The sequence below is a fragment of the Doryrhamphus excisus genome, linkage group LG3 (genome assembly GCF_037039965.1).
Source record: "Doryrhamphus excisus strain RoL-2023G ecotype Guam linkage group LG3, RoL_Dexc_Guam_v1.1, whole genome shotgun sequence".
In the NCBI taxonomy this organism is placed as follows: domain Eukaryota; kingdom Metazoa; phylum Chordata; class Actinopteri; order Syngnathiformes; family Syngnathidae; genus Doryrhamphus; species Doryrhamphus excisus.
In genome coordinates this window covers 25,223,443-25,245,380 of record NC_136359.1, presented here as the reverse complement: position 1 = coordinate 25,245,380, position 21,938 = coordinate 25,223,443, and the positions used below count along the sequence as shown (strand labels likewise).

Genomic DNA, 21,938 nt, shown 5'->3' with positions numbered 1-21,938 from the left:
CTGTTTACTTCTGTCTGGATTTGCTGCTCCGCTGCTTTCTTTCTAACCTGTCAAAGTGAGGGCATTGTGCTTTTTGCCCACAGCGATAACGAATAGAAGGAAGACAGATTGTATACGGTGAGGTAGAATAGCAACAAAATAGCAACAAACAATCCATGTAAAACTAAATTAATTTGTATTTCATTGGGGGAAATCAGACTTGGATCCCCTACAAAGCAATAAGCATTCTGACCCCCATGGACCAGTTTTTTGGTTTGTCCTGTCCCTTTAAAGAAGGCAGCATCCTTCTACCAATATATTGACTATCTCTCCTCTGGACATGTCCCAACCATCTCAGTCTGGCCTAAAGGACTTTATCTCCTAGGTCTCTAACATGGAATGTCCCTCTAATGGATTCATTCCTGATCCTATCCATCCTGGTCACTCCCAATGAGAACCTCAGCATCCTCATCTCTGCTACCTCCAGTTCTATTTCCTGTCTTTTCCTTCACATCTTTGTCCTCTCCCTCTAAAAATGTTGCCAAACCAGATCTGCAAATCAAAGACACGACTTCTTAAATATCCCTCACATTTCCCACAATGCAATATTTTGTGACATTTTCCCCATCTCCCAGCCTGATTGTTGCTGGTTCGAGCCTCAGTCGCTAACAATATCCCAGCTGTCTTGGGGCGAGAGAGGCGGGGTCCACCCTGGACTGGTGGCCAGCCAATCCCAGGGCACATATAGACAAACAACCATTCACACTCACATTCATACCTATGGACAATTTGGAGTGGCTAATTAACCTAGCATGTTTTTGGAATGTGGGAGGAAACCGGAGTACCCGGAGAAAACCCACGCATGCACGGGGAGAACATGCAAACTCCACACAGAGATGGTCGAGGGGGGAATCGAACTTGGGTCTCCTAGCTATGAGACCTGTGCACTAACCGCTCCACCACCGTGCAGCCTCTGTGATTCTGAATAATGTTAATATATCTGTCTTAAACAGGTTTTCTATGAAAATAATCCATAAATGAGGAATCCCGCTTTGTGGAAATTATCACCTTCAGGTCTGGAAGTACATTTTTGGGCCTAAAATGTTTTATTCTAATTATAGTCATAGTCACCATATTCAAATCAATTTCAAGAAAAAGTTACGGTATTGGTAATAGCACAATTCAGTACCATTTCAGTACATTTTATGCTTTCTTTGTAGTACTTTGAGATTTCTGTAATGTTAAGTGCAATATAAATAACATTTATTTTATTATTATTACTATTATTATTATTTATTTTATTTTTTATTTATTATTATTAATAATAATATATTAATTATTATTAATATAATAATATTATTATCATGCTTTTTGAGTGGGTTGCATTCAGGGACCACCAGCAAAAATCTGCAAGTAATTTAAACGCCTCTAAAATGGTGTCATTTTCTTCAGCTGTTTTTGCAGTACAAGCATAAAGCTGCAATACTGTACGAATTTTGACGGATTCCTTAGCACCTTTTTTTCCACACAGCACTTTTATTCCTTTCGCGGCGTTGAACTTCTCCTGTGGATCAGCAGCCCCTTTGCACATCTGTATGCAGAAAGCACAGCTGCTTGCTGCTCTGCCTCTTCGGCTCTTCGGGGTAATGATTATACGCCGCAGAGGCCGCTGTCTTGCAAACAGTAGCATGCCAAGCTAATGGCTTCCATATGCACGTTGCGCACGAGGCGGCACGCTGCTCGGCCATTAGAGCGTCTCGGCCGTGTTGTTGTTCATGTTCACGCTTGCAGCAAAGCCACTGTTTATCTCCTACGTGTGCGTAGCGGGCGTGTCCACACGTTGGACACGTTTTACATGTCTGGTGAAAAGAGAGGACACGCTAAAGCCTCTGTTTCTGTAGCGTATCATTACTGAGGCCGTATGGAGCCTGCTGGGTAATTGCCACTAAGAGCACTAAAGGAAGTACGGCTCCTTTCCACGCGGCGTTTATTCAAATGGGTGAACTCAAGCAGGTCCACAAACCAACATCCAACTTAGATGTGGCAGCAGCACTTTGTGTTACATGCTTGATGTCCGTCAGAAACAGCAGGTGGCTTTACTTAGCATGTTACATGCTTTACTTAGCATGTTACATGCTTTACTTAGCATGTTACATGCTTTACTTAGCATGTTACATGTTTTACTTAGCATGTTACATGTTTTACTTAGCATGTTACATGCTTTACTTAGCATGTTACATGTTTTACTTAGCATGTTACATGCTTTACTTAGCATGTTACATGTTTTACTTAGCATGTTACATGCTTTACTTAGCATGTTACATGCTTTACTTAGCATGTTACATGTTTTACTTAGCATGTTACATGCTTTACTTAGCATGTTACATGCTTTACTTAGCATGTTACATGTTTTACTTAGCATCTTACATGCTTTACTTAGCATGTTACATGCTTTACTTAGCATGTTACATGTTTTACTTAGCATGTTACATGCTTTACTTAGCATGTTACATGCTTTACTTGGCATGTTACATGCTTTACTTAGCATGTTACATGTTTTACTTAGCATGTTACATGCTTTACTTAGCATGTTACATGTTTTATTTAGCATGTTACATGTTTTAGAACCGTTATGACAATAAAAATGTTCATTAATACCTGTAGCCTTTCATTTTTCAGAATGTTTCCCTGAAATGCAATACAGTAATCCTTCACCTTCATATGGTAATGGTAATGGTAATGGTAATGGTAATGGTAATGGTAATGGTAATGGTAATGGTAATGGTAATGGTAATCATTTGAACATGCATCAGATTCCCATTGAGTGCATCCCATAATCAGTTCCCAGTTCCACATGTCATTTGTTCACTTCCTGCTTTCCTAATATTTAAATATTAATAATTAATTTATTTATTTAAACATTGATCCAAAGTCGTAGGAGAACGTCAACATCAAGCTACTAGTTGGGTTTTGGGGGTGGGGGGGGGGGGTCAAAAAGACATTACATTTGTTCACTTCCTGCTTTCTTAATATAATTTATTTTTTTATTTTTCTTATTATTTTTCTTTGTTTTATAATTTTTTTCTTTTTTAAAATGTATTATTATTATTATTATTTTTGTCACGTAGCAAAGTACTGGGTGATATGAGCATCCAATGCCATAATGGGTACCATAGAGCGTGTCAATATAGTGATATATATAGCACATCATGACTGGTTCAAGACTCTTCATCCTTGTATTTAGCAAACATCAACTGCTTGTATTGTTTATGTCCTTTTATTAATCAAAGATATAATTTTATTTTTTTTAAAGCAAATTGGACATTTTGTTGCCTAAAATGAAATATTTTCAAACATAAAAAAGGAGGAAGTAAAAAAAACACCAAAAAAAACAAGGAACTCTCCCGTTTCTAATGTGTGAGTCTCTACTAGACGGAGTATATTCTCTGATTTTGTCTACTATATTGGCTAATAGGAGTGTAAAGGTGACTATGGGGGTGCTATTTCATGCCCAGAGGGCTCTAATAATGTTAAAAGCATATTTGAAAGCCGTAAACAGATCCTCTAACTGCAGAAAGGATCCATTTATAAATGAGGACGCCTGCTCCTATGGAAATATATTTATCACGCTTGGATACGGAACAAAGTTGGAGTAGTCGGAGTAAACCTCCCCAAGCACAGGGAGAACGCGTAAACTGTAGCTTCAGGGGTCCGAGCCAGATTTGAACCATGGTACGGTCCTGACGCCTGACCAAATGACACAAACCAATCCATGCATTTCCATCTGGTGTGGCCTCTTCAAAGCACAACAATGTCAAACATGGACGCAATCACACACGCCCCAGCAGGTCGGGAGAATGTGAGACATCCTTTCAACATGTCAGCATAGGGACATGTCAATCAAGTGGAGGCACATAAAAGCAGACATTTGTTAAGCGCATAAGCACATTCTCACAGAGCACAGACGATCTGTGACTGCTGGCATCCATCCGGTGCCAACCAAACACACGGCCAGTATGGCTGGTGCCAATACTCATACTTTTGACAACAAATGATTCAAGATCGTATCATTTTGCTATGATTATAACCAGGATTGAAGACCATAACAGGAATTGTGACTTCCTGTCCCGCACTCATATTTTGGAATTCTGCACTTCCTGCTGGGAGTAAGATGCAGCTGCTTTATCCCAATTTCATTGCTATTTGTTGGGTTGATACCCAGCATCGTCACACGGATGGCTTCCAGACGTGACGAGGGAGGAGTGGTTGGTCTCACAGCTAGGAGACCAGGGTTCAATTCCACCCTCGGCCATCTCTGTGTGGAGTTTGTATGTTCTCCCCGTGCATGCGTGGGTTTTCTCCGGGTACTCCGGTTTCCTCCCACATTCCAAAAACATGCTAGGTTAATTAGCCACTCCAAATTGTCCATAGGTATGAATGTGAGTGTGAATGGTTGTTTGTCTGTATGTGCCCTGTGATTGGCTGGCCACCAGTCTAGGCTCCAGTACCCCTCCCCCCCCTCCCCGCGACCCTTGTGATGAAAAGCTGTAGAAAATGAATGAATGAATAAATGTTATTAATATTGTGTCTGCTGTGAGATCATTCAAACCTGCAATAAAAGCCTGTTGCGATAAAGTCCCAACATTACAGTAACATTCCTTACACCTAGTGACCAATGAATAATACACATAGAATAACACATTATTTTTTATATTTTAGTTCATTTCACCATTGTGCTTAAAAATGCTGCATTTAAGCCAAAAAATACATAAAATATTCTTGAATATGCATATTTATTTGACTAATAATAGTCTATTCTACCGCAAAACAGCCTGATTTATTAACAAATTATTTCAAATCTATGTTGAATGTGAAATAAATTTCCACCAATGGGGGGTACTACTGATACTGTACTTTCATTTTCAATGGGAAAAATGTCAAGGAAAATTCTGGGTTTTTTTTGCCTGCATATCCTGAATGAGCTGAACGTTCCCAGCATGTCTTGCAACACTTGTTATGTAAAAAGTAATGTCGTAGTGTGTTTTTTTTCCTGTGATTGTGATTAGTGTTGTGTCCAATGACCCCCCCCCCAACCCCCCGTGTTCAACATTCAGTGCTTAAAGATTATGCTGAGACTTAACTTTGATGCCAAGTAGAGGTCCAAAATAGCGTCTAAGATTGAGGTTGTAACAGACAGATTGGAAGAGGCACACAAAGGAAGACTTCATGTGAAAATTCCGCTCCTTGTTAGTGAGGTTGTTAGCAAGTTGTGCAAAAAGTACGGAAACCCACAGTGGCCAACCCGCGGCTACAGTAATGACGACCTCACCCTGGGGTTTGAACAGGTCTCACAAACTAGACAACTGCAGCAAAATCGGTTGCAGCCTGAAGAGAGGTTTGCTGAATCCAAACATCTTATGGATTTCAAAGTTCAAGCCAACATTTCACGCAGACCACACAACGCCTCATTCACACGTGTCAGATGTGCGGTATTTGCACCAGCGACTTTGTATGTTACTCTAAAAGCTGGAGGCGTGTCATCGCTAGCGGCACACAAGGGTGCTTTCTCTTGGGTGATTGGCGATGCCATCTTTTTTTTTCCATAAGCGTATTCTATGTGTGGGAGATACAATCAGAGACCTTGGATTGAATATCCGCAGACCTGTGCTCAATCCCGTCGTACGAGCATCAGACGTGCACAAAGAGCCGAGTGTGCGCACGACGAGGTGAAGAAAAAAGTGTCAAGAAGGATGTTTATACAGTAGCTCCATGTCAAAGCAAACACAGACTCCGAGCAGATGGTGAAAGCACCTCACAATATGGCTCTTCTGGAGATTTGTGTCATGTCGCAACGCTGGATGTCAAACTTTGCCTTGGATTTGGGTGATTGGATGCATTTAAGTCCTTACATAACTCACAGAGTTCTTACCCCGCCAAACTCTGCAAATATGTGCCGTACTTATGAAGGAAGTACAGGCGTCCCATGACGCTTCCTGCTTCAGATTTCACAGCTTCACTCTATCATAAAATTGGATAAATGAAGTAAAATATAAGGCATTCAAAAGACACATTCAAATTGGCATTCAACACTGCTCACTAGGTGTCAGTAATGTCACTGTCATGGTGCTTGGTGCTTGGTGCTTGTGAGACACACAAGCACCAGAATTGAAAGCCAGAGAAACAGGCTTTTATTGGAAGTTTGGTCATTGAATAATAATAATAATCATAATAATAATACATTTTATTTGTATAGCGCTTTTCAGAGTACTCAAAGACACATTACGGTCGAGAAAAAGAAATTGAGTAAAAAAAAGAGTTGAGTAAAAAAAATGCATTAAAATACAATACATTGGTTACTACTACACCTCTAGTTTCAGTCTCGTAGCTTCCCATAGAAGGCCTTCACAATGCACACACTCACATAGCACAACAAGAGTTGTGCTACATGGATCAAAATATTAAGACCTGTTGAAAAATTACAAGAATATACATTTTGCTGGGTCTTAAGGAGGTTCAGAGTCCAACTCTATTTCCTCGGATTTTCAAAACCCGTTTTCATTTATTCCACCCACAGGCCACCTCCGGTGCTGTGATTGGTCACACTCCCAAGAGTTCTCAAAGACTTCTGGACTACTGCCGAACCCCGCTTGCTCGGTGAGCTTGTCATTTGCATGCATGCAGGTAAGACGCTCACTGTATGCGCACGTTATGATGCTACACAGACAACCGCTTACTTAGATAAAAAAACTTTCATATCAAGGCGGGGGCCTCAAACTAGTGTCCTGCGGGCCACATTTGACCCGCGGGCCACATGTTTGAGACCCCTGTTGTAAAACATACCTGAAGTACAGGTATTTTTGCGTACATATGATGAATAATATTTTTACAATTCATATACTCTGACTGGTTGATACCTTGACGTTTTCATGAGCGTTTTATTGTTTCCAGAATTTATGAGCAGCCAGGCCAATTACTGCCTTTGGAAGTGATCCTGCCAGATGTGTGCGGAGGTATTACAAGAAAATAACCAGGAACAGATCCCGACTGGAAAAGCCGTCCAGGTATCAGACCAGGTCTGTCTCGATATGTGCAGTAACTTATGTTCACAAGTCCCACTGCAGGCACGGGGGGGCTGTGATGCAGATATTATATTACCTCACAACGCGGCGTGAAACATGTGCTGCCCCCCCTAGAGCAGAATTTTACCTCCTTGTCCTCTGTTGAGGCGAGTGGGGACTTTGAGATCGCTTCCTGTTTAGCCAATACTTTGGGGCGGTTTATTTGGTAAATAAAAAAAACAGATCTAAATTGGGCATCATACCCTGCAGTGTCAACGGAGCCTCTGAGGGGGGTCACAATAGAGTTGTTGTTGCCAGCCTGGTGGCAAAATAGATCATTAGTGGCCACCCCTCTCGTGGAATGAGACAATATATGGGGGGGAGATGTCAGGAAGAAAGGTGATAGTGCTGTGTTTATAAAGTTTGACGTATATGGCTTCTTTCACACAAGCAGTCCCTCCTATCAAGAATTGGAACAAGAAGTAGTCCTTCTTTTTCACATGCAAATGAAGTACTGACAACAAGCCTATTGTGGCCACGGAACCCGGGAACACACCCACCACAGATTCATTCATTCATTCATTTTATACCGCTTATTCTCACAAGAGTCGCAGGGGGTGCTGGAGCCTATCCCAGCTTTTGGAGTGGCCAATTAACCTAGCATGTTTTTGGAATGTGGGAGGAAACCCGAGTACCCGGAGAAAACCCACGCATGCACGGGGAGAACATGCAAACTCCACACAGAGAAGGCCGAGGGTGGGATTGAACTCCGAAAATCGTGCTGAAGAAGCTTAATTTCGGCAAAAAAATCATAAAACTATGAATTATTTTGACTATTAAAAGGCTGTGTTCAACCTCAAAACAATGATTTATGAATTATGTTATTGATTTACTAAATTTAAAGCACAAAGTGTCCAGGGATTTGAATATAACACATTGGGAAGACACATTCAAAGACTTTGTGATACATGTAGTATTCCACACTGACCACTAGGTGTCAGTGATGTTGTTGAGTGAGACACACAAGCACCAGATTCGATCACCGAAACACCCGTTTTTTTATGATGGTTTTGAATGAGCTCACAACAGGCACAATAATCCCTAACACGGACTACTGTTGTAGCTGAAATCCACACCAAACTAAAACTCAACCCTGAATGCACAGCGTCACTTCCTGTCGAGCGTGAGTCTTATTTATGCCTTAAAGCAGGGGTCTCAAACTCAATTTACCTGAGGGCCACTGGAGCTAGGGTCTGGGCAAGGCTGGGTTGCATCAGATTTTCCAAAAAAAAAACACGCATTTATTAAAAACAGAAAAATATACAAACTTTTTCAGTGCTTTGGTTCCGATTTTCTACAATAAAAGCTCTGATAAAACATTCCACTGTTCTCAAATATCTTAATTTTTATTTTTCTGCACAAAATAAGATGAAAAATAAATAAACAAATCAAGAATAAAGAAAATCAATCAATCAGTAATAAATAAATATAATAATAATAATAAAAACTTAAGAAAGCACATATAGTTGGTGGGTAGACAAATGATTTTTTTCAGATTAAAATGAACAAAGCATTATTAGAGCCCTGTAGACATGACAAAACACGACTATAGTCACATTTATACTCTTTTTATTTACAACATATTGCGTAACTGCAGGGTCTTGAGACACATGCTAACTCGCAAACTAGAGAGCTAGCGACCTAAACGGTAGCCTTCAAGTTATTTCCTTTCAACTTAAATAGCCCAAAACGTACCACTTCCACACGGATAGGGAGGATAACTATTAACAGTTATTTAACCTTTAACATGAACATGAATCAAACGTAATCATTTTTCCTGGGTACATGATACCATACAGCATCCATATCAAACTTGCGCCAGCCGCAAACTTTCGTATCAAGGCGGGGGCCTCAAACTAGTCTCCTGCGGGCCACATTTGGCCCGTGGGCCACGTGTTTGAGACCCGTGCCTTAAAGCCTCATTTCCTCTTATTATGTCTAGTACATTGGGTAATATGACTGTAAAGGTGACTAAACCACTGGTCCACCATGCGATATGAACTAAAAAATCTTCAACAACCAAACAAAAGGAATCCCTCCATTCCTCCTTTGCTTTTTCTGGATGTTTTTCTTCTTTGCGTTCTGTTCAAATAAAGTTACCAAAACATCAGGATGATTCATGTCTTACTTACCAAATAAGCAGAGGATCAAATACTTATCACCCCTGCTGGCTCTCCTTCAAGGTCAAAGCCTTTGACAGCTGCAAACTCGGTGAGCAACTACCGTCCAAAATCCTAATCCTGTATTTGGATCCAACATGGATGGATATGACAGATTCTCACTTTGGCTGGACTTGTCACAAATACTGTATGATCTTCCCATTTCAACATAACATTGTGGATGTTCATTATGGCACAACTTAACACTGTTGTAAAAACACGTCTGCAATGGTAGACATATTTGTTACGTGTGCAGCTCAGCAGCTTGGAGGAGCTCTTTGAGAGGGAAGGCCGTCTGCATAATGCAGCCATTTGTTCTCTGGGAATGAGAAGGAATTGGCACCCATTTAGCTCTACTGGCAGACACTTTCTCCCAGGTTGAAGAAAAGGCTGCAAAAACTGATTTTAAACAGAGACCGCCACAAAGGTTAACCTTTTCAAAACCACCTGAAGCCAGCAAGAGGGGCAGCTGGATTACATCTGTGCTGCTATGGTAACTGCTAACCATGCAGGTATCAGTATGCACATGTTATATATCAAAATAAAAATAAAAATAAAAATAAAAATAAAAATAAAAATAAAAATAAAAATAAAAATAAAAATAAAAATAAAAATAAAAATAAAAATAAAAATAAAAATAAAAAACATTGCTGTGTTTATTATCACCTTTTTTTGTCAAAATTCTGACACTTGCATCTTTCTTTGGCTCCATCTTGGAGCTGAAAGCAGGGACTTGAGGTGAGAAGCACCGCTAATAACTCATGGCAAAACCCTGTGACTTTGTTGTTTGGTCTAGAGACAGTACCACCGAGGAAAAGACAGGAAGCAGAACTGGAGGTAGCAGAGATGAGGATGTTGAGGTTCTCATTGGGAGTGACCAGGATGGATAGGATCAGGAAGGAGTACATCAGAGGGACATTACATGTTAGAGGCCTTGGAGATTAAGTCCCTTTAGGCCAGACTGAGATGGTTGGGACATGTCCAGAGGAGAGATAGTCAATATATTGGTAGAAGGATGCATGACAAATATAACAAAAATACATTCTTTTAATGCAATATGATAAGAAACAAAACAATGAGAAAGGTTGTGTTTTTGGGAAGATTAGGTTGGGGAAAAGGTTATAATATTATAAGAATAAAATCAACATATTATGGGAATAAAGTCCTAATACTAAGAGAAGAAAATTTACAAAATGAAAGTTAAAAGATCTTAAAAACAAAAAAAAGCTTTAATTGTATAATGATGAAGTCAAAATATAAAGTCGTATTCTAACAATTTAAAAAAGTGGAATTTTACAAGAATAATAAAAAATAAGAAAAAAATCATAATTTCATTGTTCAAAATATTATAAGAAAAATACATAATTTCAGTAGCATATCGTTTTCCATTCCATTCCCCTCTGTTTATTCGGGTCCGGGTCGCGGGGGCAGCAGTCTCAGGAGGGAAGCCGAGACTTCCTGGTACCCGGTCCAGCTCCACTTTTGTTTTAAAAAAAGTAAAACTAATAATAATAATATTATTTGGTAATAGCAGAAAGGATACAAATAAACATGGACATTAACAGGGTGAACAAACAAAGACCAAAAACATACATCACAAAACTGAGATACCTTTTTTTCTTGAAATATACAGTACATTTAAGATGTACTAATGTACTTCTTTGGAAAAGTAACTACTGTTTAAAGTAATTTGTCACCTGTACCGTCAAACACAAAACACGAATGTAGCAAATGATTAGCATTTGAAAGCTAACATTTAGCGCTTTAACTGCAATAAGTATCTTCATTTCCTTTTTTCATTCAATTTTATCCACTAGTAAATATGTGTACATTTAACCATCAAAGTATGTACCTTGAGTACTATGTACTCCATCCATTTTCCAGCAGGTTTCTGGTTAACAAAGTTGAAGAAAACATCCCCACAAAGCTGAGGGACTGAGTGGGCACCTCTTTGGATCAAGATCAGACCTTGTGCAGGTTTTTGCACTTTTGGGGAACGCCATCAAAAAGAAGCATGTCAAGGTTTTCAAGTTTTTTGGAGATGAATTCCCCTTTTCCACTGCCGACAGCAAGCGACTGCAGCCAGTTGAAGTCTGGTTCCCGAGACCTGATCAAGGAAATCTTTAAGCAGGCTTCTAACTAGGTCACTTAACCAAGTGAAGCGGGGGCTGGCAAGCACCCCGCCCCAGCCATGCCACGGCTCTTCACCACAGGAGAGCTTGTTAGGAGATGCCACAGAAACACATGAAGGGAAACAGGATGCTGCAAAGCAAAGGGCCAATTCCCAACATGTGTGCAATACATGACCTAAACGTGACTTCGGTAGTGAAGCCGTTCTCAGCGACACCACGTTGTTGTTTATGTTAAATCCATTTCAGAATGAACTCGAAGAAAGCTGACAGGAACAAACGTCCTCGTTGATGAGCAAAAAAACGGAACACCGACAATCTGATAACCGAGGCAATATTTGGACATAAACCAAATAACACATTAACTGGGGCGTACATGAACTAAGATTAATATATAGCATGTGTATGTTAATACAAGTATTGCATGTCAGTTACCATAGCAACACAATGTGTCCAGACTTCAGGGACAGCCTCTAAAAATAGAATTTCTCCTGTAAATTATCAAATGTAAACACAAAATGATTGAATAGATGATGACTCTGAATGAAGTGAAGGACAAAACTAAGACTTGTGTCATATTGTCTCATGTCCATGTGGTCTTTGGTTCTCTGGCGGGTCTGCAATGTGATTCCATGGTGGCTGCTTAGATCTTAGGAAGCGGTTAAACTGAGAGTCAAAAGGGCACTTTCCAGTAACCCCCGGGTCTGCCAACAAAAACTCGTGTAAAAGTCATTTGGAAGATTTTCCGCATATCCCGGAAGGGACTACCGCTAATCATAGAAGCAGATAGAACTCTGCACATATGAAAGGAATTGTACCTCTCGCTTTGACTCCAGACCTTTTCCAGCAAGGTTTGCATCGCTGCATCATATCAAAGGATGTAAAGCAGGGGTCTCAAACTCTATTTACTTGGGGGCCACTGGAGCTAGGGTCTGGGTGAGACTGGGCCGCATCAGGTTTTCCAAAAAAAAAAAAACGCATTTATTAAAAACAAAAAAATTTAAAAAAATAAAAATTTTGGTTCCAATTTTCTACAATAAAAGCTCTGATAAAACATTCCACTGTTCTCAAATATCTTACTTTTTATTTTTCTGCACAAAATAAATATATAAAAATAAAATAAAAGTAAAATAAAAATAAATAAACAAGTCAAGAATAAAAAAAATCAATCAATCAGTAATAAATAAATAAATATAATAATAAGAATAAAACGGCACATGAACATGAATCAAACGTAATAATTTTTTCTGGGTACATGATACCATACAGCATCCATATCAAACTTGCGCGGGCCGCACTAACGTTAAACTTTCATATCAAGGCGGGGGCCTCAAACTAGTGTCCTGCGGGCCACAATTGGCCCGCTCGCCGCGTGTTTGAGACCCCTCCAAAAACATGCTAGGTTAATTGTCGACTCCAAATTGTCCATAGGTATGAATGTGAGTGTGAATGGTTGTTTGTCTATATGTGCCCTGTGATTGGCCGGCCACCAGTCCAGGGTGTACCCCGCCTCTTGCCAGAAGACAGCTGGGATAGGCTCCAGCACCCCCCACGACCCTCGTGAGGACAAGCGGTAGAAAATGAATGAATGAATATTAGAATGTCCTGTGGACCAATAAATAGGCACTCCTGCTTTAAGCCATAAGAACAACACTTTCAAGGTGTTCTAATGAGTACTATATGTATACTATATATATATATATATATGTGTGTACTATACAGGTTTATGCCAGACTTGATCTCATGAATTAGCAATTGATGTGAAATGAGCCCATAATTTCCATGGTTTGTGTCACTGATAATGCTCAGCTTTGGGTGTTGTTTTGTCCTACTGTGTTCGGTGGTCAGCAAACGCACCATAGTGCACCGTCGCATTTGTTGTGTTATTTATGGCTTCTCTGACGCTTTCTTGAGTCTCATCCAACATTTCCCCAAGTTGATGCTGGGCCTGAATGCATAAAGGTGAGGTTTGGGTTCCGTTGTGGGACCTGCGCAGTTGTTTTTTCACCCATTTCGCTAAACGACTCTCCTTTGTTCATTGGTGCTAACATTAGCATTCAAGCTAACCGTATGACCAACTGTTGTTCTAATAAGCCTCATATTTACTGAATTTACTTGTTGATTTCTGTGTGTAATGAGCCATTGGCTCGTCATTATGTTTATGTAATATGAGTTACATTATTTTACTTATCATTTATTTGTGTACTTGTATTGTATGTATGCTGTTACAGTACCACAGCATATAGCCTTAGCAAATCCACCAAACAGAGGACAGCCTGCTGTGTTCTATGACTTGAACACACCTTTATATTTATTACTTATTACCAATTGTAAATCCATTTATCAATTGTGGTGTTATAATAAGTTGTCAAATTAGGCATTTTGACATAAGAATACATTTAGAATGACCAGTGGAACATGCTGGATGTGTAACAGATTTAGTAGATACAGTAAACATCACAAATGTATTCTCTGTGCTCAACGCACCATCATCGGTAATAAATATATTAGTTATTAGAAGTTGACGTAAAAGCTGTACAATAGTTTCCCCCGAATGATGAACGGCATATTGAACATGTGAAAAACCATCTGAGCTGTCGTAACTTCACTTCTGCAGGAGCCTGACGGCGATCAAAGCGCAGCTTAGAAGTTGTGCCGTCTCCTCTGAGGACGTCAGCTAATGCGCTTGATCCAACAGTACCTCCCCCAAGGCAACCCACCCCTGAAACTGGAGCACGGCCCGGAGGCATGCAAAGGTAACATGTCAATGGAAACGGCTCCTCTGCAGCCGAACGGCCACGGTTTCCTCGGCCTGAAGCCATCTCGCCAGCTTTGTTGTGCTCGTTATCTTGTGCAGCAGATAATCCTGCGTTTGCCGCGTGGATCGCAGCTGCTTCGCTACAAATCTACCAGCAGCTCAGCGTGCATGATAAACTCATTACATATTCAAAGGGGAACTAAATCTCCTGCATATCTCCTTGCTGGAGGGGTGTGTGTGTGTGTGTGTGTGCGTGCGCGCTTTGGCCTACTCCATTTTCAAACTGGCTACTATAATATTTTCATTCCATGCAAATATCACTAGCATCGATACCATGGGTAGCATCCATATGAGCTGAGACCTGTTTAAGGTTTGTTTTTCATGTTGCTGCATTGTTCATATTGTTATATTGTATTGTATGATATTGTTGGTATTGTTATCAGTTTGTATACATATGGCACCACTGACTATATAACTATATTATCACGATATTCACGTATTCAGAGACCTCTAGGCTCTTCTCAATGAGCGGCAGGTCCTGCTGTGGGCCCCTCCCACATCTACAGAGTTCACAGGCAGCTCTGTCTGATTTATTTGTTTATTACAATAATTAGAAAGTAATTAAATAATGAATTAATTAAAATTATAAATTTTTTTCCAACAAAAAATGTATGCACTATAAATTATGAGTTCACTTATTTTCATGCATAAATTAACTTCTTCTTCTTATTATTTTCTACCGCTTTTCCTCATGAGGGTCGCCGGGGTGCTGAAGCCTATCCCAGCTGTCTTCGGGCGAGCCGGCCAATCACAGGGCACATATAGACAAACAACCATTCACACTCACATTCATACCTATGGACAATTTGGAGTGGCCAATTAACCTAGCATGTTTTTGGAATGGGGAGGGTACCTAGACAAGAGTGAGAGAGACACTATGCTCATAACACCTTTGTTAACAGTGCAGACTTTTATTGTTGTAGTTTCCTGTTTATGTTGTAGTTTCCTGTTTTAGGCTGGCTGAGGGCGGAGCAACGAGGCAGGTGGACACAACTGTCACAATCCACTGATTCTTAAAGGAAAACTGCATTTTGGGGGGGAATTTTGATTATGTGAGTCATGAATACATCCCGTTCTCTTTTTTCTGTGTGTTTTAAAGATATGAAAAGAGATAAAAAGCGATAAGATAATGATGGAGACATTTTCAGATGACATTATAGGAAGAATGAGCATGTCCCATACATGTGATTTGTTTTAATCTGTTTTAATATCTTTTTTTTTAATATCTTTTATCAATTTGACACATGAAAATTGGTGGATGATGGGCAAATTCCCCCAAAAAGGGCAGTTTATCTTGAAGGTTATTCCTTGTGTAGTTTCTATTCTGTAGTTTCTATTCTGTAGCACAACTTCCTTGTTCCCTTGTTTGCTTGCTTGTAGCTTCCGTGATCAGTCAGCAAGCTTTTAAGACATTATTTGTGTTTTCCGAGGAACTCAATTAGCAAAAATGGCAAAATCCTGCACGATCTGGGATGATCTGACTTTGGGGATGAGCACTAATCTCAACATTTGGCAACTAAGTCAACGATAAAGAAAATGCTTAGTATATCTGTAGGCTGACTAAAATAAAATACAGGGTTGATGTAAATAAAACTTATGGAATATGCATATATATATATATATAAATATTATAAACATGTGTTAAACCAAATGTGATCAATCTCAATCATTTGTTTATTGTAGCATATGCCATGGATGGTCACCGTGTATATACTATACTTCATCCATACCCAAACAACAAGGCTAGTACATTTATATATTTAGTATAGTAGTATAGTATATTTGTCATACAAGTGGTCCGGTTGCTAATGCGCTTGTTTGCACGTGTGGCTCAGTCAGGGTCTTCACCTCCATGCTCCCCCTAATCCTGTCCCCAGACAGACTGATGCCAGATCAGCTGCCTTCAGTCTGGGGGGGTACCCCTGTCTCCACAAATACTGTAATACTACTGCAATACTGCTTTAATCATGCATGAGTCCAACAACTCACAGCCGTAAAAAGTACAATACAGGTACAGTTACAGGTATTAAGGTTATTATACATATCCACATATGGCGGCTAGATGAAGTAAAATATAAATATAAATATAAGGCATTCAGAAAACGACACTGGTCACCAGGTGTCAGTAATGAGACACACAAGCACCAGACTTGATCGCCAGAAAAGCAGGCTTTTATTGCAGGTTTGAATGATTTTCCCAACAGATACAATAATCCCGAGCACGGGCTGCTGTTGCAGGCACGCCAAGCGAGAACGGAACTCTCCACCCCTGACCTCACTTATGGCGGCAAACATACGAGCGTGAGTCTTGTTTATATCTTCTCTTATTATGTCTACTATATTGGCCAATAGGGGTGTGAACTGTACAATAGGGGTGTTATTTAATGTCAAGAGGTCTCTAATAATGTTAACGTGGTGGCTTGGCTGGCGGGGTTGCTGGTGTGCTACGGCAAAGTCCTGGGGTTTTTCTGGGGTGTCCGATGTTCCCACTTTTCTTTTGTTGTTTTGTAAGATGTAAGATTATGTGATTATATGTGTGGGAAAAAAATCACGTATTGAATTGGTAACTGCTCTGGCGTGGAGAAGGGGTAGGGTTTAATAAGCTTTGCTTCTCCCTGCTCCTTTTCAGTACATATATATATGTAGTATATATATACTGTATAATGTATAATATAATGTATACTATATATATATATGTACATAGTATATGTATGAATGTATGTGTGTATATATGTAAGTATATAAATAGATATTGTAAATGTAAATGTACGTATATGTGAGATACATTAATGTGACATAGTATGCATGTCACAATTAAGAAGAAGAAAAAAACATATCCAGAAGGTCGTAAACTACAAAAATATTCCATTTATGAATAAGGAATCCTACTTGAGAGAAATTGGCTTATTGCAGTGAAATCAGGAACCAATTAACAGTGATAAATGAGGGATGACGGAATATTAAAGCTCCTCTGATTAGGGGTTTGCTTATTCTTTGTCACGTGGATTGCTTGTTCTTTCCTACTTTATGTATTTTATATGTATTTTACAGCCGTGTATTGTGCTATTCTTCTTCTCTCTGTGGTGTCTTTCTGCAGCTAGTTTTTGACTGTCTAGACATATTTTCTTACAAACAAAGAAGTCTATAACGGAGGCAAATATAATCTACCTGGCTACACATGTTCCATTTCACCTCTTGACATTTGGTATTTGCAGGTGCTGAATGCAAACAGGGAGTGTGTTGCTTCACCAAACAAAGATTGTGTGAGCCGAATAAAATGAGACAATGTTGCGAGCCGAACACTATGTGCTTTCATTTTTTTCTTTTTTTTGTTAGTGTGTTGTGAACTCATCACCCTGTTCCTTTTTTGTGTTTCCAGATTCCGTTCCATAGGATGGATCAACAGCATCCACCCTTCCAAAGTAGCCTGCTGCAGGGAGACACCAGATCGTTTATCTATCTCGTTACCATGCCAAGAACTAACCACCCATTTCCTCCTGTTTTGCCTTGCAATTCTTGAGTTGATCACTCCCATCTCCTGTGAGTACCTGATTTTTGTATTTTCTGTGGGTTAGTATTGCACTCTACGTGAGCTATTCATTCAATGAATGAAATCCAGTCGGTTCCAGAAGGTTTGACTCTAACCAAGACATACTATAGAACCTAATAGTTTAACAAGAATTCATAGAAATCCAACAAATCCAGTCCAGAAAGCCAAAAACAAATCAAAATGGTGCCAAAATTTGGATGAAGGATGTAAGAAACACGATGGCAAAACACCGAAGTGATCTCAGTTTTGATTTCACTTCTCCTCATCGATGAAGGTTAAAAGTAATCTAACATGTTCAGTCCTCCCAATCATTTCACATTTATATGCATTTAGAATTATTTTATGTGTGTAAACTCATTGTAACAATATAAGAACGTCTTTTGTGTTAAGATTTTTGAGACTTGCAGCATGACTGTGTTAGTTAGCAAAAAACTACAATAACTGCCAAAGACATCATCACTTCTGCTTCCTGTTTCCATGCATTAGCAAGCTGCTAACGAGGTAGTTTTGGGATACAAATACACTAATTCCTCGGGATGTCCGATAATTATCAGTACTGATTATCAATACTGATAATTATCAGCATAAAAATATTGGTTTAAGCAAAAAAAAAAGCCAATATGGAACAACACAGTTGTACTCATGCAGTGTATTAATAACATAACAAGGCATGAGCCATATTGTAGCTGAAAATATTCACTGTATTTTGGACAATTTTGCCTGTCTCTGCAAAAATATGGGAAAAATATATGAGTGATTCTTAACTTGGCGGGGGGGGGGGCATGGGTCTTTGCCAGCGCCAAAAAAAAGTAGACTACCACTCGACATCCATGAATCTGACATCGCCACGAGGTACGTGAGCCAGAGGGGACAAACATTAAAAAAGGATAAATTGCAGAAAAATGTCTGCAATTTGGGTCACAGCTTGTCATGAGAACCAGTTGACAACCATAGCTCTAATATGACAGCAAAAACCAGAGTCCAGTCCTGCATAAAACATTGCAGCCACATTCTACGACATGTCCCATCACGACATTGCATTTTTCCTTGCACTCGTTCCTGGACAATATTATGGATATGTTCATGAAATCTAAAGTCATAAAGTTTGTATGAAAACTTGACAATCTTCTGTAAGAGTTTCTAAATAGGTCAAAGCACAAATGCTTTTTCATTCATAATACGGACAAGCTTCCCGCCCCCCTTTTGTCCCGTCATCAGCATGGCTTCCCCCAATCCTGCCCCCCACCTCCCCACCCACACTGCCCATCATATCATTGTCTTATCATATCTAAGCTCTGGGGAGAGGGGATCAATGTCTTAGTGAGTGAGATATTCCAAATAAAGTTGATCTGAAGTCCACAGAGGCTTGGAGGAAACTACAAAGTGTTTTATTAATACGCTGGGGTCAACGGAAGGCAAACTCCGGTTCGGAATCAATGGCCGTGAGGGTTTGTCAGCTTGATTGGATTTGGAGGGAAAGTGGGTTGATGAGTAAACATGACGGCATCAATATTGCATGAGGAGGAGCATCCAACGATTTTTCTTTAATGTCTCGAAAAGATCTGGGTCGAATCCTCTTACTACTATTTCTTTTTTCACGGACAAAGCTAAAGAATTTGGAGAACTAGAAAGTGTAGCCGACATTTCTTCTTGTGTGTTGTTATGGTAACTGCTATATCAATACCGTACATTTCCAAGCTACAAAAGTACCCTAAAATTCCAGACTTGCTCCTCCCCCTCCAAACCCTCCTGCTAGCTTGCTAGCTTGCTACCTTCCTACGTTGCTACCACTTTTTTCTTGAATTCAATACCTTATATTCTGAGTTCGGTTGCACGGCGGTCAAGTGGTTAGCGCCCAGACCTCACAGCTAATTCAATTCTCTGTGTGGAGTTTGCATGTTCTCCCCGTGCATGCGTGGGTTTTCTCCGGGTACTCCCGTTTCCTCCCACATTCCAAAAACATGCTAGGTTAATTAGCCACTCCAAATTGTCCATAGGTATGAATGTGAGTGTGAATGGTTGTTTGTCTATATGTGCCCTGTGATTGGCTGGCCACCAGTCCAGGGTGTACAAGACAGCTGGGATAGGCTCCAGCACCCCCAGCAACCCTCGTGAGAATAAGCGGTAGAAAATGAATGAATGAATATTCGGAGTTCTGCCAATTTCAACGTTTTACAACAGCCATGCACCACAAAGCACTTGAACACCTCATCAGCACAGGGGGCACCGTGTCATATTTGGAGTGGGTTTTAGGAACAAATAAATTCCAGACACACACACACACATATATATATATATAGATAATTAAAGGATTCCTGGATCAGAATCTGTCGAAAGTGTCCCAACTCTAACAGAACCACCATACATTTCTCACCAATGCATGGATGCTTTGTTTGGGCACTCCATTTTGCAGCAAATGGACTAGTGCTAGTGTTTGGCCATCATTTTTTGTCAAAAAAATGAACCCAACAAAACTATGGTACATTCCAGAACTGCTGAACATCATCAGTGAAGCATGAAGAATTGTGTATGCATGTATGCTGTACATTTGACCTGCAGTATCACTTATTACATATCAATTATTGCTGACTTAGCATGAACGAGATGTGTTTTATCGCAAAGAAAATTGGTTTGTAAACATCTGTAAATATGCCTGCTCACAAATGCTGAATCGTCAACATACAGCCACGTAATCAGAAGAACGGTAGTGTCAAGGGAAAATCCGATGCTGGCTTTCAAAATAGCTAAGATACTGAACAGGTTCTTAAAGAATAATGAGAGGTACAATTAACTAAAATGCGCATGCACATAAACAAAGCAATACCTAAACGGACGGCCCCGCGAGACTTTGCTATTTGCCAGAGGCTACTTGAATCAGGTGATAAGCATGTGGAGGACTTGTTTGGAGAAAGGGGAACTGGAGCAGATAATCATAGCAGGTCAGTGTACCCTAGCAGATATAACAAAGTGCTTAATTACAACTAGTATTAGTCAAATCAAATGAAATAATGGACATAAAACAAGCGAGCGGCACGTGTCATGAATAATTTGAATGAATTTGAACAAACTTAACATCTTTGTGAAGCCAAAACTCACCGAACAAGCATCTTCATCTTCACGTCTCCAATAACCGGCAATCTTTACTTTCATAACAACAACAACTCAGAGGGCAACAGCTTCTCCCCCAAAATGAAGCAAAAAGCGAAGTCTACCTTGTTGACGAGGAGCCCTCCAGGAGCATTGTCAGCACTGGAGCTGCAGGGCGCTTGTGTTTCCCCGGAGAACTGCAGCAGATGTCAGCGGAGACACCTGCTCTGGCTCAGCCTCCTTCCACGTCGCCCGCCTGGTCAGGGTGTCGGGGGTCGCCGCCCTGCCCCAAATAACACCCGTCCCTCAGCCCCCTCTCATGCTATTGTCTTAAGCACCCCCGCAGATTTATGCACTGGTTTGGACATTTCCTTCCATTTGTTCCTTACATCTGTTGCATGACCGCAACAACGTGGGATAAAGGAGGAGGAAGCGGAGGAGCGTCAGTTTGTAAGAAAATAAATGACTATAACAGCTTTGATGAAAAAAGAAACAAAATTAGTGATAAGCATGAAAAAAATAAGGAGCTTACAGCCGCTTCCATCCATGCTGGATGGGGGTGTACGCGTGTGGCGGTGGTGGCCGGCCATCTGTTGGGGATGTTTGACGGTGGGCCTGTGTGATTGATTGACAGCTGGCCAATCCAATGTGTAAAAGTAAGTGAAGCACAGAGCGAGGATCCTCAGCGGCGGACGACATTATCATCATCATGGCCAAATGTTGTGTAACTTGCTCGTCTTGCCGCTTTAATCAGACCCGAGGAGCGCTGACCTACATTTGTCCTCATCTGAATGACAGATGTCCCCCGTGTCTTTGAGTAGTACTACGAGTCTTTAACGATTACCGCCGCACGCAATGCGGCTCAAGTCGTCACAGTTCCGCAGCAGGAACCAAACTATGAAAGGATGCGTTCCATTAAGCTCGGCAATGACAACCCTGCACGAATGCTGCCGGGCCACACGAGACCGGTGCAGGCTTTCACGCATTGCGACTGTTGCTTAATATATGAGCATATATTTACAATCCTTGATATTCAAGACGATCAAAAATTACAAGAACTTACATTTTGGACTTTAAGGAGGTTCCAAGTGGAGCTTC

General features: G+C 40.3%; 1 protein-coding gene across 4 annotated transcripts in view; it reads right to left on the bottom strand.

Moving 5' to 3' along the window:
• LOC131127761 (tenascin) overlaps positions 1–21,391 on the bottom strand; it is an 85,144-nt gene extending 63,753 nt beyond the window's left edge. The window contains exon 1 of one of the 4 annotated variants that reach the window (XM_058069986.2): positions 20,966–21,391. The gene's annotated coding sequence lies outside the window, so the exon portion shown is untranslated. Of the gene's footprint in view, positions 1–20,849 lie in introns of all 4 variants that reach the window. The other 3 variants (XM_058069983.2, XM_058069982.2, XM_058069985.2) reach the window with 3 other exon arrangements.
• Positions 21,392–21,938: the final 547 nt, after the last annotated feature.